Source organism: Anguilla anguilla, chromosome 19 (assembly GCF_013347855.1).
Source record: "Anguilla anguilla isolate fAngAng1 chromosome 19, fAngAng1.pri, whole genome shotgun sequence".
NCBI classification, from domain to species: Eukaryota; Metazoa; Chordata; class Actinopteri; order Anguilliformes; family Anguillidae; genus Anguilla; species Anguilla anguilla.
The window spans coordinates 7,566,192-7,583,090 of NC_049219.1; positions in this window are offsets into that span (position 1 = coordinate 7,566,192).

The window sequence follows — 16,899 nt, forward strand, 5'->3', positions numbered from 1 at the left end:
TTTAATTGTAATTCATTAATAGGCCGATATTCACTGAGTTTGCTTTGTTCAGTTAAACAATGCTGCGGAACACCTTTTTCTTTCAACTAGGCCGAGACAAATGCATTTTAATTGCATGTGAGTAATTATGCCATTGATAGATTTTGACAAAAGAAAAATCTCCCGCAAGGCTGCCTAACGACATCAGAATTTAAAGGCAAAATCTGTCCAATAATCAGGGGCGAACGCTGTCCTGACTGTAGAGGTGTCGGGACATTGGGACCGTCCCGATTTTTTAAATTTTTATCGGGACGTCTGGTCACCCTAACCACACAATTGGCGCGCTTGATGGAGTCGGGGTCGGGGGAGCCCCCCTGCCTGCCCCTCTTGTGCTGTGGGGAGTCGGAGTGGGCGGAGCCGCTGGAGGCGCGCTCGCTTCCATATAAGGCGTTTCCTGGCCGTGACTCCGCCCCCGAAGACCGGGGGGGGGGACAGCCACAGGACAGAGGAGGACCAGGCCCGTCACTGCCCACCTCTGCGAAACCCTATCGACTGTTGTAAATAACCTCCGGAATGCATTCACGCGTTTCTCTCTTCTATTTCTTCCCTTTCTTTGCTCTTTCTCTTTCTTCCTCTTCTCTCTCTCTCTCTCTCTCTGAATGTTTACATGTTTATGAACATTTCTACAGTTGGAAACTTTTATAATTCTATTTAAAACTTTGGACTAACTGTATTTCTTACGTTGCCGTAGCAACTGGGGTGACAGGTAGCCATTTTTGTTTCATTTTTAAACCAGCCGTAGTAAAGACTCCACGGAGCATGTGCAGTTGCTCTTTGCTAAGGCGGTTGTGTATCGAACCTTGCAGCATGGTAAAAAAAAACAAAAAAAACCTCCCCCCACCTCTCTCTCTCTCTCTCTCTTCGTCTTTAACGATGCGAAGGTGAGAAGTGGTCACGGATTCCTTTTTTTTTGTTCATGTGGAACAACAGAAACTCAGCTAGCCTTAAACATCGTCGTCGTAACCGAACAGTAGCTACGCTCCGATAGGATTCGCAGCAAGGGCCCAATTGTCAAAAACAACACTTTAATTCATTATATAAAAATGTTCTGTCATTTTGTCTTGACTGTAGCCAATTGTAGTTTAACAACAAGTTTTTAATAAGCTCGTCATATTTAAATTTTTTTATTTTTTATTATTATTGTTTTAATGCGAGTATTGTGAGCATAAAGGCCTGAATATACCAATTTGCCAAAACATCTCGTCCATTTGGTATTCCGGTGTGTCTGGTCACGTACTTTGACGGGAGGTCACGTGGTTTACCTGAGCTCTGAGCTGTGGTGCGAAAGCAAAACTTTAAAAGCCAAAAGGAAAATGTCGTTCTCACTTTTTGAATGCATCACATTTTTGTCGTTGTCGTACTCAGCACTGACGATCACAAGAAGTCCACCGCTTGTAATCTCACGAGATCACGTGCCATTTCTAAAATTAGCCCTGTCTGTCTCCCCCTGAGAGTGCCTGTACGATAGTCGACGATACCCTTTTTCTATGTGCGTGCGTGCGCGCGTGTGCGTGGGTGTGTGTGCGTGTATATATAGGCCTACACACAACATGCATAAGCGGAATGAGAGGCTGGCTACTGTTGCCTTGCAGTGAGATTTTTTTTTTCCTGTTTGAACCGGTTCCTTTTAAAAAAAAAAAAACACAAAAAAAACATTACCTAACGAAGGCATTTTGAGACGAGCGTATCAGCTCAGACTCCTAGTTGCGCACACTTCCACGCGCGCACAACCGCAAAAGTGCATTTGCTGAAGCTGGGTGCGACTGTGTTTCCGCGAGCGCACTGATTTAAACCATCGGCCTTTAGAACTTCCCATGCGTTCTGCGAATCTCGGACGTCGTTTGCAAAGGTATTGGATCTGCTACTTGTTACTTTTTATGCAGACGCGGACGATATTCGCACGTTTTGCCGATATTAAAACGTGCGAATGTGGTTCGCCGTTTTTTTTTTTCCAAGTCCCATTACATGTGACCGCATGTGAGCCAATCAGGTTTACTCTGACCGCCCATGTGACCTTGCACAATTTTGTTTACTGATGATATCCAAATAATCAAATGCTTGTAATGTCTTATATTAACGTGCACTAAGGTTTGCATGTGTGATTTTACGGGAGATGCACCAGTTCTGTTTCTCTTTTGGTGAAAAATGTGCATTTCTTTGATTAAGACAGTAAAAAATGGCCTTAAATTATCACTGAATTCTTGGAATTGTGGAATGCCTTCAGTTGTTCAGTGAATCTCTTTTGTGTTAGTATTCAGTTTATTTTTAATGTATATTTTCTTTGCACAACCTCATGTATGGAAAATAAATACTCTGTTGTACTTTTGAAAATAGTGATTAATTGGCAAAAGCATGACTGGAAGTATATATCAAACCATTGCCTGATTGTCTGATAATCTATATTATAACAAAAACTTTTTCTGTAACAAAATATCAATTTTTAAATAAACGTTCTTACTAAACACATTTCCTTTGGAGTTTCTCAGTTCTGTTATGTTTTTAAGTGAAGCATTTCATATATTGGTAGAGTTAGTACTACTTTCGAAAGAATCACGTGACTGTTCATTTTAGGCCCACTGGGATTGATGTCTGCTGTATGTAGGGTTTGAGACATGCTAATTTTAGAAAGAGAACACAGTCTGCCAGACAAGTTCTGCTGAGGCAAAGCTCAGCGGTTTTGACCTTTTAAAGTCCAACTCAAGGTCATGTCAAGGTCAAGAAGTTGTATTAACGTTAGTCTAACATGCGAAAAAGATTTTTAGCCTCAAAATTAATTTTGGTGACAAGCTCTGGATAAGTCTAAATAGTTGTAATGATGTGAGATTGTATCAACCGGAGCAATGCTGTGTATTTACTGTGTCATTTACAGCAAGGCAGGAGATTCCAATCCTGGGCTGGGGGGCATCGAGAACCGTTTCATATTTCCATATTTCATTGGTTGAATATTTTAGACAATGTTAACCCTTTAAGTGAAAGATCACAAATATGTGATTGGAATGTTCTGAACTGAACATTCCAATCACAAATATGTGATCAGAATGTTCTGAATTGAGCGTTAAAATGCTGATGTCACCATCACTACCAGTAATTGAAAGCAGTGGAGTTCTAGAACACTGACTTTTTAAAAATAAAAATAAAAACCTACTCTTCATAGGGTTAAGAAGTATGGAACGGGAACTCTTAATGAGAATCAGCATGGCTGGGTGGTTGCTGCCATTCTGGTTTGCACTGTAGTAAAGCACCAGTCATTTGTGATATAACACAGGTTCAAGTGTTTATATAATGAGTGTCGGCACTGTAAGGAAGGCTGGTTGACCAATCAGCATTCAGGACCAAAACTAGCCCTTTTATAATTTCAGATAAAATATACCACGTCTGGCTTATGCATTCTTGTTAAAGTTATAATTATTATTTATATTGTGAGTGGACCCTCCACTCAGATGCTGTGTGATTCTGCTCTTCCACAACCGCTGCTGCACTGTCTAAGCCATGGGCATAGGACTCATTTTAACTTGAGGGGACGTGACCAACCCACTTTTCAAAAATATATATGAAAATATGTTGGTTGAGTTTACTTCTCAGGGTGTATTGCATTAATTGGCAGTATACACAAGAACCCATGTGACCTTTTTTACAACCAAAGTAATGAGTAATGTTCTGTTCTGTTCTCAAAAGTCAGCAGAAATAAGCATTTGAGTGCTTTATTGTTTAAAAAATTCAAAATGGCTCCTACGCCCCTGGTCTAGGCAACATGAGCTGATGCTAAGTGATGCTCGGTAGATGGTCACCAAGTGTCCGCCCGTGTGCTGTTTTTACTTTGACGAAGCCGCTCGCGGCTACATTAGCGCTTTTCTGTTGTTAATTAGCACAAAAAACTTTGCCAGGGATTTTAATTGGCTCCTGTGATCCAACTGATTTCATTATGAGGAACTGCTTAGAAGTTTTACCTTGGGCTGCTCAGTCAATAATGTTTTCACTCAAAAAAAAAAAAAAAGAAATCTGTCACGGACCGACCGGTCATCTTTCCGCTCTTAATTGGGCCGCTGATTGGACGTGCGCGGCCGCGTCCTCAGCCGGTTTGAGCGGTTAGCGCACGCTAGCTCGCGTTGGTTTCACTTCCGAGGCCTGCCAACTGGACCCCCCCCCCCATCTACTCAGTGGCAGTTTTTCGGAGGACACCGTGAACTCCCAGTGTTGCGCAGTTGGTCTCCTTAACTTGGAAAGGGCTGATCTCTCCCGCGGGGCGGTGAACGTCGCAGTTCGCAAGCCGCTAACCGAGCCTGAGACAGTCGGTCAAATAACGACCTGCTCACCTTGGTGATGATAACATCACATTAAGAGCTTTAGGCCCTGACCAACTGATGAATATTTATTAGAGGCCAGCTGGCCTCGCCCCAGAGGGCGGGAACAGGGTGGCGTTTGGAGGCCAGCTGGCCTCGCCCCAGAGGGCGGGAACAGGGTGGCATTTGGAGGTCAGCTGACCTTGCCCCAGGGGGGCGGGGTCAGGGTCCGTTTAGCGCTAGCGAGCGCACGTATTACCGCCGGGGGGCTCCGCCAGGTCAGAACCTCAATCAATTTGTGACGGAACGTCAAGGAGAATTCTGGGTAATCGCACTGCGGGACGTGTGCCCGAGCGACCGGAGAGAGTCGCTCACAAGGGCTCGGTCGTCAAATTCTATTCGGGGTGACGCGCGCGCTCGCGGACGGCTTCTTACGTCCCTCTCGGAGTCTTCCTCTGGGTCAGGGCGACGGTCGCCGAGCGACCGCCCGTTGTCTGTTTTTTTTTTTTTTTTTTAATTCGACTCGAGCTGCTGGAAGTCCAATCGGCCTGGTTCCGTTGTTAATTTGAACAGGAACTTCGCCGGGCGCTTTAATTGGCTCCCGTGATTGAATCGGTTTAATTAAATGGACCGTTGCCGTAACGACTCGGTCTGATCGCTCTGCTTTGCGCTCAGAAATTCAGCGGGTCCACCTGACGGTTCTGCTTTTTAATTGGATCGCTAATTAGATGTCGGCTGCAACGTCTTCAGCCCTCAGAAGTGCGTGCAAGTTTACTCAGACGGTCTGAGGAAACCGCTTCCCTTGAGCCATTCGAGTATTCACTGGTCTTTAACCTTTTCAGATGAGCCATTTTGTAGTTCTCTTTTTCCGGCAGATACGGATACCGCTTTAAATAGAGATTGCTCAGTGCTATTAGCAAAATTGCATTTAGGCTTTATTAGTGTAGCGATAAATCCTCCTGCACTCTCTTGGGCTGGAGCAGGGACACTCAGATCTGGCCCTCACGGTCAGCAGTACCGCTGCTTTTCTCTTCTGCCTGGTAGCCCACAGTCCTGTGATGTCACCGATTGGCCAGAGATCACACTCACCTGGTGCTCCAGGTTTAAATCAGTCCCTGATCAGAGGGGAGGAATGAAATCCAGCAGTGCTACTGGCCCCCAAGCGCCAGATTTGAGTAGCCCTCACAAACTGGGGGCCATGGGAGGGTCGGAGGTAGGTCACATGATACATAAGGAAAAAATGACTTCCTGTATATAATAGTCATTAATGGCAGTCAGATTTAGTTCTGCACTGGCTACATGTACTCTAGTCCAGGTACAGTTATCCACCAAGCTGATGTAACATGTTTTTCCCTGGGTGGGTCGTAAATGTGATCACTGTCGCAGGGTTCCGGGCATAGAAAGTTCTGGAACCCACTGCCTTAGTTTCCTTGGCAACTTTTGAAAAAGCCCTTTAAGTCCTCCTACCCAAACCAAACCGTGATTAAATCCAGCCGCCTTTTATGATTTAATGCAGAGATGTGCACACTGTGGGTGCACGGGCGTTTTTGCGCGTGTGCGTCCGTGCGCGTCTGTGCATGCAAATTCTGTGCGTACGTGTGCGCGCACATGTTTGTGCACGCACGCCGCGCATGCATGCGGTTGCGCATGCGTGCCCCTCTTTCCCAGTGACCGCACGCGCGCGTGTTCTCTCGCGCACGTTCTCAAGAACACAGAGCCCTACCGCTTGCACGCGCAGCGCTTCGGCGCGTTTGCTTAAGACGCGAAGGAGACGAAGAGGAGAGAGACCGTGTTCTATTTCCAGTGTCCCCCCGGAGTACGGAGGAGGAAGCCGTGCCCGCGCAACAGGCATAATTCCTCCGGAACATTCTCTCAGAAACCAAATAGGTTCCATTAAGGCAGAGAGCTACTTTAAATTGCGCGTGCAAATTGGCTCAAGACATTCAAGATTCTCCAGCCTTGTGACGGCCTGCTTTACTGGCATCGACTCTTCTTCAGTCCTCAAGCTGAGAGACCGAAGCGACAGACTTCAAATGCGAACGCCACGCCTAGAATCAACTCTAAGACCTCATGCTAGCTTTCTTGAGCCGAGCAGCCACTTGTCCAATTACTTTTGCTCCCCTAGAATGGGGAAAACTGGCGTGGGCTGTAATTCTGACAGACTTCACCCCGACACTGGATGTAAATACCAAATTAAATTCAAAAGCTGACAAGTCTGCAGCTAAACTTGTATTCACCGTTTCGTTTTCAAACCCAACACGCTGGACTCAAGTGCCAAATCAACGAAAAAATAGTGTCACTGTCCAAATACTCAGAGACGGCGCTGCGTGTGTCCCAGATTCCAGGCCAATATCGCCGCATAGCAACCGAGGGAACGGGTTTTCATAAAAAGAGAAACAAATTTTAGTAACCCAATTTCTGGAATTGAACCTAGGTCTAAGCCCTTAGCAACAATGCCCGTACGCACACGTCACCATCTCAGATATTCAGTACCGCAGTCAGGTAAACTGAGAAGAGATGATGTGCCTTTAAAATAAGGACGGAGCCTTGCTTTATACTAATAATAATACTCCTGATACCCAGGACAGCTGCTTTGTGGAGAGCATCACCACTGAATATACCACACAAATATGCCTAAAAACACTGAATAGCCGGTTCTCCTCATTATGTATTCTTATGTTCTAGACGGGCTGAATGGCCTGTTCTCCTCATTATGTATTCTTATGTTCTAGACGGGCTGAATGGCCTGTTCTCCTCATTATGTACTCTTATGTTCTAGATGGGCTGAATGGCCTGTTCTCCTCAGTATGTATTCTTATGCTCTAGATGGGCTGAATGGCCTGTTCTCCTCAGTATGTATTCTTATGTTCTTATGTTCTAGACGGGCTGAATGGCCTGTTCTCCTCATTATGTACTCTCATGTTCTTATGTTCTCCTGGGCCTGGACTAATTTAATATTTTGGGATCAGTTTGTCTTCCTGAGCAGATTACACGGATGCGTTTTGCCAACATTTTTCTCCGCCCTCCGCCCCCCCCGACGTTCTGGTGAGCGTTCTGGTGCAAAATGGCTGCCGTGCATTCCCCTGGTGGTGGGCGCTACACGTTGGTGGTGGGCGAGGTGAGTTCCCCACTCATCGCTGTAAAGCACTTAGAGCGTTCAGAAGAAGTGCTATACAAATGCAATGATTCATTCATTCATTCAAGTATCAGTGGAGTTTGTAGGTAAACGGCGCGCACTGGGTGTACCCTTCAGTGTTAGCAAAACGGCGCCCCCTGTTGGGCTGAACGGCCCGTTCTCAGTATCGTGTTCGTAATCTGAAGAGAGAGAGGGGACGAGGCAGATCCATCGATTCCATTGGCTGCAGGCTCGTAACGACCCGTCATCGGTGATTTGCTGGTGCGCCGTGGCGACGGACGCAAAACGCCAAATCGTCCAATCGTGGAATCGCGGGGGAAATGACACGCGGTCCGCTACCGCCGCATGCAACTTTAACTTCGTTCTTCGCAGAAAGATATTTAAGACCAATCGACGCCCGGTTGGCTGGTACCGCTGGCAGACATTACCCTTTGCGTGGTGTTAAACTTTTAAGGGAAGCGCAATAAATCGTTTGCATGTTAACACGCTTCATGTTTGGCTTTCCCGACCACTGGAACTCCACCAAGTCGTATAAATAGAGCTCCGCGTCAAATACATTTTAAAAAGTTGGTAGGCAGTGGTAGTCAAAAAAAATCAAAACTTACTTTTTCATAAAAAGCTGTTCTTTGATTCTTGTGAGTGCTTTAAGCATTTGAGTGCGAGGGAGTGTCCGTTAACGCCTGTGCTTGGATTCGTCAATGGGGAACGACGGAAATTTGGGGAACATTGCAGATTGATGGGCCTCAGGTGCTAGATTTGAGCATCACCACTGCAAGTCCTCCATCTGGTCTGAACGCAGTGACACCGTCCGTCGTGCAAAACAACCGCCTCAGACTCATTTACCTCAGACTCTCTGGGCTAGCCAGGTGAACGGCCCTTCTCTCTACAGGCTAGACCAGAAGCATTCTGTGAATATCTCTGAATATCCCTAAAATACTGGTCCAGGGTGTGTGTGTGTGTGCGTGTGTATGTGTGAGCATGTGTGAGTGTGTGTGAGTGCATCAGTGTATGTGTGTATGTGTGTGTGTGTGTGCATGTGCGAGAGTGTGTGTGCATGACGCGTGCACGTGTGAGTGCGTGTGCGTATACGTGTGTGTGTGAGAATGTGTGTGCATGTGCATATGTGTGAGTGCGTGTATGCGTGTGTGTGCACGTGTGTGGGTGAGTGCGCATGTGTGTGAGTCTGCTCGTGCATGTGAGTGCGTGTGTGTGTGTGCGTGCGTGCGAGTGTGTGTGTGTGTGTGTGTGTGTGTGTGTGTGTCACGTTTACTTACCAGCAAAATGTCACAGGGGAGAGGGGAGGCCTCATGTCAAACGGTCAAACAGTGACTATCTGAGAATAAAATTAAAAATGAAAAAAAATTTGAATTCCATTCATTTTTCATCAAACTTTGTCACATTTTTAACATGCCACCTGCTTTCCTTGTTATTTCACCCATGAGGAATCTGCCAGACGTTCAAATTTGAATTTTGCTGCTTGAATAATATCGCAATTTGAAAGACCGTGTTTCTAAGACCCAGGCTCCCGGCTTGGCTCCCATTGAGGGGGAAAAAACACAATAAAAAGAAAAGCGAGGTCGTTTTTATATTGTTTTACCGCGTGTCGTCTCTGCCGCCCACCTGGTTTATAATTGTCGGCTTGCTTTTTTTTCTTTTTTTTGAGTGAACTCGAATGATGACATTTAGGGAAGCATTAGGGAAGCATACTTTTTTTGTGTGTGCGTGACCTCAAACGATGACATTTACGGAAGCATTTACCGAATTGTAATACGGGACACTCGTAAAGGCCTGCGTTATAAATATTTAAACGTATCGGGCATTGTGAGGAAACGTCAAAACAAAAAAAGCGTGCGTGGTGACGCCCGTGGCACTGCCCTTTCCGTCTGGCGTGAGAGACCCCGGGTCACTGTGGGGCGGGGGAGGGGCGGAGTCTGGGAGCGGATGATTGATTGGCAGTGACCGCTTCTCAAGGCGGGTAGGAGGGAAGTGAAGATCCAGATCTTCGTGCACATTGGTGAAAGAAACTCAAGACCAAATAGAGTACGAGTTAGGCGTCACTGTGCATTTGTGTGTTGTCCTAAACATTTTGTTATTGGCTGTATTTTTGGAGTTAATCTAGGATTTATTAAGGCAGCAGCCAGCAACCCAGGTCAGGAGAGCCACAGGTTTCTTCTGTTTCCACCTTAAAATCAGCCGCCAACTCAGACCCGAGAAGCCAGGTGAGGCGAGTTAACCGTGTAATCAACTGTGCACTCTCCAGTTCCAAGGTTGTAGACTTGAATTAGGCGGGGTGGTGGGAAGTGTAGTTTTTAAACTGCAGTTATTCATGCCATTGCGACAAGGAAATGTCAGCACTGATAAAAATGCCCTTCAAATTACAAATAGAAGTATGCCTACAAGCTCTGTTTTTGTTTTCTTTTTGACAGAGGATGCCCAAATCTTTGTCAAACTCCAGATTTTGCTTTCAATGTTTTCGACTGTGAATGCTGGTCTGAATTGCTTATCATTTTGTGTGCAGTGAGTCAAACAATAAATCCTATATTGGGCAAAATAAATTATAACTACTGATGTACAGTGACACAGGTGCACACTGTTCCTCTCCATCTCTCTTTTTGTAGATGTTGGTTCTTCCACATTTCAATATGTGACACTTTCCTTTAACCACGGCATAATATTGATTTGTGCTGACAAGCTTTTCCTAATTGATCCTCGACGCTATAATTGGTCGCACCTGGTCTGGTTTATCAAATCATTTCCGAGATTAATTTTCCAGCGGCAATGCCTTCAGGAAATGGGTTGAAACTTCCATTACGTGCCTCTCAGGTGTCACATAGTCAAGAATGTCTACAGGCATTATAAATCAACAACCGATAGCCCATGCTGAGGCAGATTGGCAGCGGCCTGAATTAGTGGACAGTGGCACTGAAATTGTGACCTGGAGGTTGCAGGGTCGAATCCCAGGCAGACAACTGCTTTATCAGGACTGGAGGGAAGACCTACAGGACGATAGATCTCCAGGATCAGGGTTGGGCAGCCTTGCTTTAGGGCCTGTGAGTACGACTGAATGGAAATATCCACCTTCACGCGTGGGTGGTATAAAATCAGACATGGGTCAGATAATTATTTGAAATACTTGAAGCTTTTCAGACACCTAAATATTACTGACAGTTTTTAAAAGAGCGTTCACCAGTGTTTAGAACAACACTCTTTCCTTCGCGCCACTGTGCGTTTTGGCCGCTGACGCGTTTCCTTGAAAATTCCCAGGGATCTGCCGGAATGTTTGCGATCTTGCAGGAATCTAAAGAGTGAAAAGCATTGCCAGTGCACACGCGAGGCAGCTGCCGCGTAAACAAGCGAAGTCTCGCGACCGCGGGGAATACGAGGGGATGCGTACGTTCTGTCCCGCCGGCAGAGCGGAACAGCACGTGCGTGTTTAAGTCAGGGAAGGGAACCGGGGACTCAATATAAATAAATGAAGATGTATTTACCCAGGCTAAATAAACGATTCGGCTCCTTTGAGGTTTGGAGAAGTCGACGTCGGGCTTTGCGCTGCGTTGAAGTGCAACTGTTTTGCCAGGAATAATAATTACGACGGGCAGAAGCGCAACTAGGGGCGATTCTGATTGACGTGTGGGAAATGCAGATCTCCTGTGTTTGATTACTCTCGTGTTTAAAGGATTCTGAGCAAAAACAACTTGGATGATAGCTAAGGATTATACTTAAATTTTGTGAGCCTTTTAAATTGTGGCCAGTGGTTATATTGTGTCCCTCTTAATACAATATTTTCCCGTCTGAATCCACTCCTTTAATTGCTTAAGAAAATGACACCAAATGATGTTCTGTCTTGCGCAAGTCGTCTCCTACTCCTTCAGAAGTAAAAAAAAAAAACCCATTGGCTAATGAATGCTAATGAACTGTCTGTTTTGTGTGTAGTCTCCATAAATGTATGTTAAACAGCCTTCTGATGCAATACATTCTGCGTTGATCTGTTTGACACAACGTCCAGTGTTTTGGCTCTGCTCCAGCACCTTGAATTTGAAATAAAACAGTGACTACGACGTTAAAGTACAGACTGTCAGCCAAAATGGGGGTCTGTGAATTAAAAGGGCTGCAATCCCTACTCAAATCACTTGATGCGGATGTAAATAACCTCAAATTAAAGCTGACAGCCTGCACTGTCACACTACTTTTGCATTTAACTGAATATAAATCACGTGTTGCGCTGTTCATGTGTTTACTTAAAATAATCCCATTAATTAATTTGGGAACAGATACTTTAGTAAATGAAGACAACAGTGCCATATCTCTCTTGATTACACGGTAGTGTAATAAAGCCTTTATGACACTTTTATTACCATGTATACTTAATGACTTAGCAGTGAAATTTACACGGTTGTAATGCTCAATGGTGATCCATAGCAGCTTGCCAATAAACAGTAATGCATTTTTTTTTTTGGGGGGGGGGGGGGGGGGGGTGGATTACTGGTGCAGTGGGCCTATCAAGCAGGCACCTCAGGGGCCCAAATGCATCCTGTCGCCTGCATACAGTTGGCCCCTGAGATGCCTGGAATATTGCGACCGTTTCCAGGTCTGCATCTGCTCAGCGCCTTAAAAAAATCCATGCATATTTCAAGAAACCGTGTTCACTGCACGTGCAATATATCTTATTCATGTGTTGTTTTATGTATAGTACGAACATTATCGGCGTGTGTCGATTTGCATTTGAAAAGATTCGGGACCCCAGGGAGAAGCGGTGCAGGAGTCCTGAGCTATGGAATGGAAGACATACAGAAAGCTGACTCGCCTAATGGGAATCGGATCGAAAGCGAGTCGAATCCGTCACGGTCCGAAGATGCATTCCTTCCAGAAGTGGGATTAATCATCAGAAGTCATCGATGAACTAAGTTATCTGTTCATCAGGAAGTGAGTATGTATAATTTTGGAATTTTGAAATTTGCTCAGAACTGGGACGGACAGTCCATACAGTGTCGCACGCTGGCCAAAGCTGTACATCAGGGATACACAGATCTGTCCCTCAAGCCCAGTAGTGCTGCTGGCTTTCTTTACCATCTGATAGTTAACTGATTAACCCTTTTCAAGAGTAGGTTATTTGGAATGTTTTTTTTCTTCACAATTCTAAGTCAATGTTTTAGAACTCCAATGCTTTCAGTTACAAGTAATGAAAATGCATTAGCATTAGAATGTTCAGTTAAGAACATTCTAATCACATATTCGTGATCTTACACCTTGAAGGGTTAAATGATGTCACTGATTGTCCAGAGACTCCGCTCACCAGGTGTTCGCCATCCTTTGATTAGAGGCTAACGAACTAAAGCCAGCAGCTCTGGTGGCTTTGATGGCCAGATCTGAGCTATCCCCGCTCCGCGGTGTCTCACGACGCACTACTAAAAATAACCGCGTCGCGAGCTTTTTTCTCCTCAATCTTCTGTTCTCCGGCTCGTAATCAGTTTCCGTTCAGCTCGCGCAGCAAAGATCTCGCAGCTTGAGAGAGCAATTAAAGTACGGGTTCCTGTTGCATTGTGCGTCGTCTCCGCACTTCTTTTTGCGGGCTTTCTTTTCCAAACCACCCTCAAATGCATGAATGCAACTTTAGCTCTTTAGAATTATCAATTTTTGCACAATTCACGGAAACAATATATCAATTTTTTTGCTTCATTCTTGCATATTCATATCATATCAGATAGGACCCAGAAGCTTTAATATCTAGAGATACAAAGAAAGCATGCAATTATAGCCTATCTGGACATTGTCGGACCCAAATGGAACATTTTTTGTTGGTGTTCTTACCCTTTCACGTGCTTATGAACCGAATAAATCGGTATTCTGTCTGATCAGTCACTTACTTTACATTCGGCTGTAATAAATTCATTTTTTTCACTCTTGTAAACTTGCGTGCTATTTATCATACTCGGTGTGTGTGTGCGTATGTGTGTAGGTATGTGTCATGCATGTGCTTGTGCGTAAAACGCGCAGGATGTGTATGCACGTGTGTCTATGTGCATAATGCTTGCATGTGTGTGTGTGCGACGGGCCTGTATATGTGCGTAACACGTGCATGCGTATGCGTATAACGCACCCGCGCGTGCATAATGTATGTACATGCATACATAATGCATGTGTGTGGATGTGCATGCACAGTGATTCTAGCTCCAGCTGTCCTCTCGTTAGCAGGCCAGGTTCTAGCAGCCGTCAACTTGCCATTGTGCAGAATCTGGGACACGCGGCAGTGATTCTAACTGGGAGAAGGAGGCACGGGGCCCAGAGTGAGTATGCTATACAGAAGGTGAACATTACAGGGCCAGCACACTTCCAGGGCCACACTCGACACTGAGAGTTGACAAGGGCCCAGAGCAAAGAGACCCTGACGACGCCGGCCAATCAGAGACAAGATTCAACTCTGCAAACTCTCTCCCGTAGAGGGTATGAAAGGGCAGGGCGACCGTGCACACACCCTGCGCGCTGCCACCCGAACAATTACAGTCTTGCTTTAACGCACGTGTGGAAGTGTTTTTTTTTTTTTTTTTTTTTTTTTTTTTTTTTTTTGCGCGTGAGTAACTTCAAAACTCCCAGTTCCCCCATATGACTTGGTGTTCATGTGCCTTATTTTGTTAATCAATAACTTATGGCCAGTTTGCCACTGTTTACATCTTCATAGTTAATGAAAAGCCATTTCATATTTCGCTTATCTTTTGTTCAGCAGTCCTGAAAATATACCGAACTGAGAAGTCAAAACCGTGCCATTACACCCCTACTCGGTACTATCACTTATGAATATTGCCTTTTACGCGTACGGGTACGCTCCTTGACCCCCATCTCGCGTAGCAGCGTACGGACCGGCGTTCCCTCGTGACCTGTTCACGAGAGCGAACTGCGTAATGTCAATGACAAAGCTGTCCCCTTCAACGACACGGAGATCTGCGCAACAATTCATCACGCGGTCGGGCATTTTTAAAGCATTTCCTTGCCGAGCGAATCCAATGCAGTCAGTCTAATTCAGGCTCATTCACCGTCATCTCACCTAATTGCTCCTCCTTCAAATGGGAAAGCACTCGTAATGGAGAGAGTAATTACACTCTGTGTGAGTACAGCGTGGTACCACAAAGCATTTATAATTACTCGAAATCAGTCTCCCCTGGGTTAAGTACCAATCAGCGTGGCTTACTGTAGAGGTTAATATTCCACAAAAAAGCATCAACAGGATAAAAGCCAAATGTTCGTTGCAGAGCAGTTGCAGCGTCCACACAATACACTTGTGGCCCGAATTTTATAAAGCATTTCAGAGCTGGAGTGCTGATCCAGGATCAGTTTAGCCTTTTGCCTAATGATAGATAAGGTTAGGTCATGAACAGGGGAAACCTGATTCTAGGTCAGCACTCTGGGAAGGGAGAAAAGGGTGCACAGTTTGCATAGTTACAGGTGTGTTTACCTGCAAAGTAACAAAGGGCCTTGTGTTTCAACTGTAAACCAAAACGAAATTGACAAGACCGGGGCTTACTGCATGTCCCAAATGATAAGGTATGCTCAAGTTTTGCGGAGTTAGGAACAGTTTGAGGTCTATTCAGTCATTTTTCTTTCTTTACATGTTTTTGTTCTTTTCAAAACTGCACCCTTCAAAATATTTATAACGGCGGTAGTGAAATATGAGGGTAAACCAGCTGAGAAAATAATAATGGAATACACACAAGCACAATTCTGGCACCGAGTGAGTTTCCGAAGTGCCACAGTGCGAGGGGAAAATGTTTTGTTTTTTAGCACAGCATGCTGCTTTTGTAATTACACGCTGACAGACGACCTCGAGCGATGCCAAACATCGTGGAACGGCAGCGAACAGATCAATACAGGAAGGCGGTCACGTGCCAACCCGCAATACAGATCTGACTGCGTGCTGCAGTCCATGCATAATTCAGCTCCTCTGATTCAGCACAGTGCAGATACACCAGAGGCTTACGACACGTTATTAATAACGCGCATCCGCACATTCTGGACACATGCGGAGTCCACTGGCGCAAATAATTCTAACTCCATAAAGAAATGAACAGAGGTGGAAAGTTCCGGGCTCAGAAAGTGAAAGTCCTATCGTGTTTCTTCCACCCAAGAACTCAGCCATCTGATTTCACTAATTAGCTCTACCACCTGGCTGAAGAATTGTGCTAATTAGCAAATCCAGGTGACTGGAACAAAACACTGGGAATGACTTTTACTTTATGAACCTGTATTTTCCACCTCCTGAAATAAGCAGGGACACAATAGCCAGGATAAAGGCGACAGACAAAGACAGGAGCAGTCAGACTACTTGCTCTGCTTGGCGGAGACACCGCATGTAACATGACGCCACGTTTCAGTGACCGCGAGACCAGTGAACTCGCCAAGGAAAGATGCATGCAGTATCATGAATTATAACGGCTTTTTAAAACAGTCCGCCCACCCACCCCCCCACCCCAACAGACACAATTTAACATTGGAATTAAATGGCTGAATCTGGAATTTTATCTGAGTACAATTCTTATAACTAGTGTTTTCACATTATTATAGAGATGGAACGATGAGTCTCTTTTGAGGAGAACAGTTCTACATGGATTTCCTTTTAGGTGAATCATAAATACCAGTCCCACTGAATTTCATGATTTTTTTTTACATATTACCAGTGAAATTCAGTATTCCTTCTGAGAGTATTTCTGGACTACATAGACACGATGCTGCTAATTAATTATTGCAAAAAATGAGGCTTTGTGAGTAAAATTGCTCATTTTTTGACAGTTTGGGGGAAATCCCGCTGATAGCCATTCAAACCAGGAAATGACTTCCTCTGCATAAATGCTTCGGTTTGTGCCGACAGAAAATCAAACGGCTTGGCCACAGAACAGTTCTGTGAGCTGGGCTCTCCCTTGGAGTCTACGGATTTATCGAAAAGCACATAATCCGTTCGTTAACCGCCAACACCACTGTCCTACACTGCCCTCTAGTGGATGACTAGCAGCCCAGCAGCTGGAAAAATGATTTGTCTCCTGAAAATTCCCCCAAAATATTATTACATTACATTACATTTATTTTGCAGACGCTTTTATCCAAAGCGACGTATTATCCCACACCCACACTAAAATGACCAAATTAGCCCATGACGTTGCGCTATGCATCTATTTATTTTCGAATGGAAGTCTACTACCAATTTTTCACAGCTACATCACAGTTTGTTGTAAACATTATCATAAAATAGTATTTTATCTTGCAGATGTTCACTAATAGTCGCTGATATTCCAAACACTTAGGTCACAACCATAGTTCACAACCCAGTTCATTGTATAAGTGACTAAAAATATATGTGCAACTTAGGCCTGTGTTAGTTGTAACCTAATCTATAGGCTACTTGTACGATATGATACTTACTTTTTGATAAACAAAATACTTAGCCTGTAGCACAGCCAG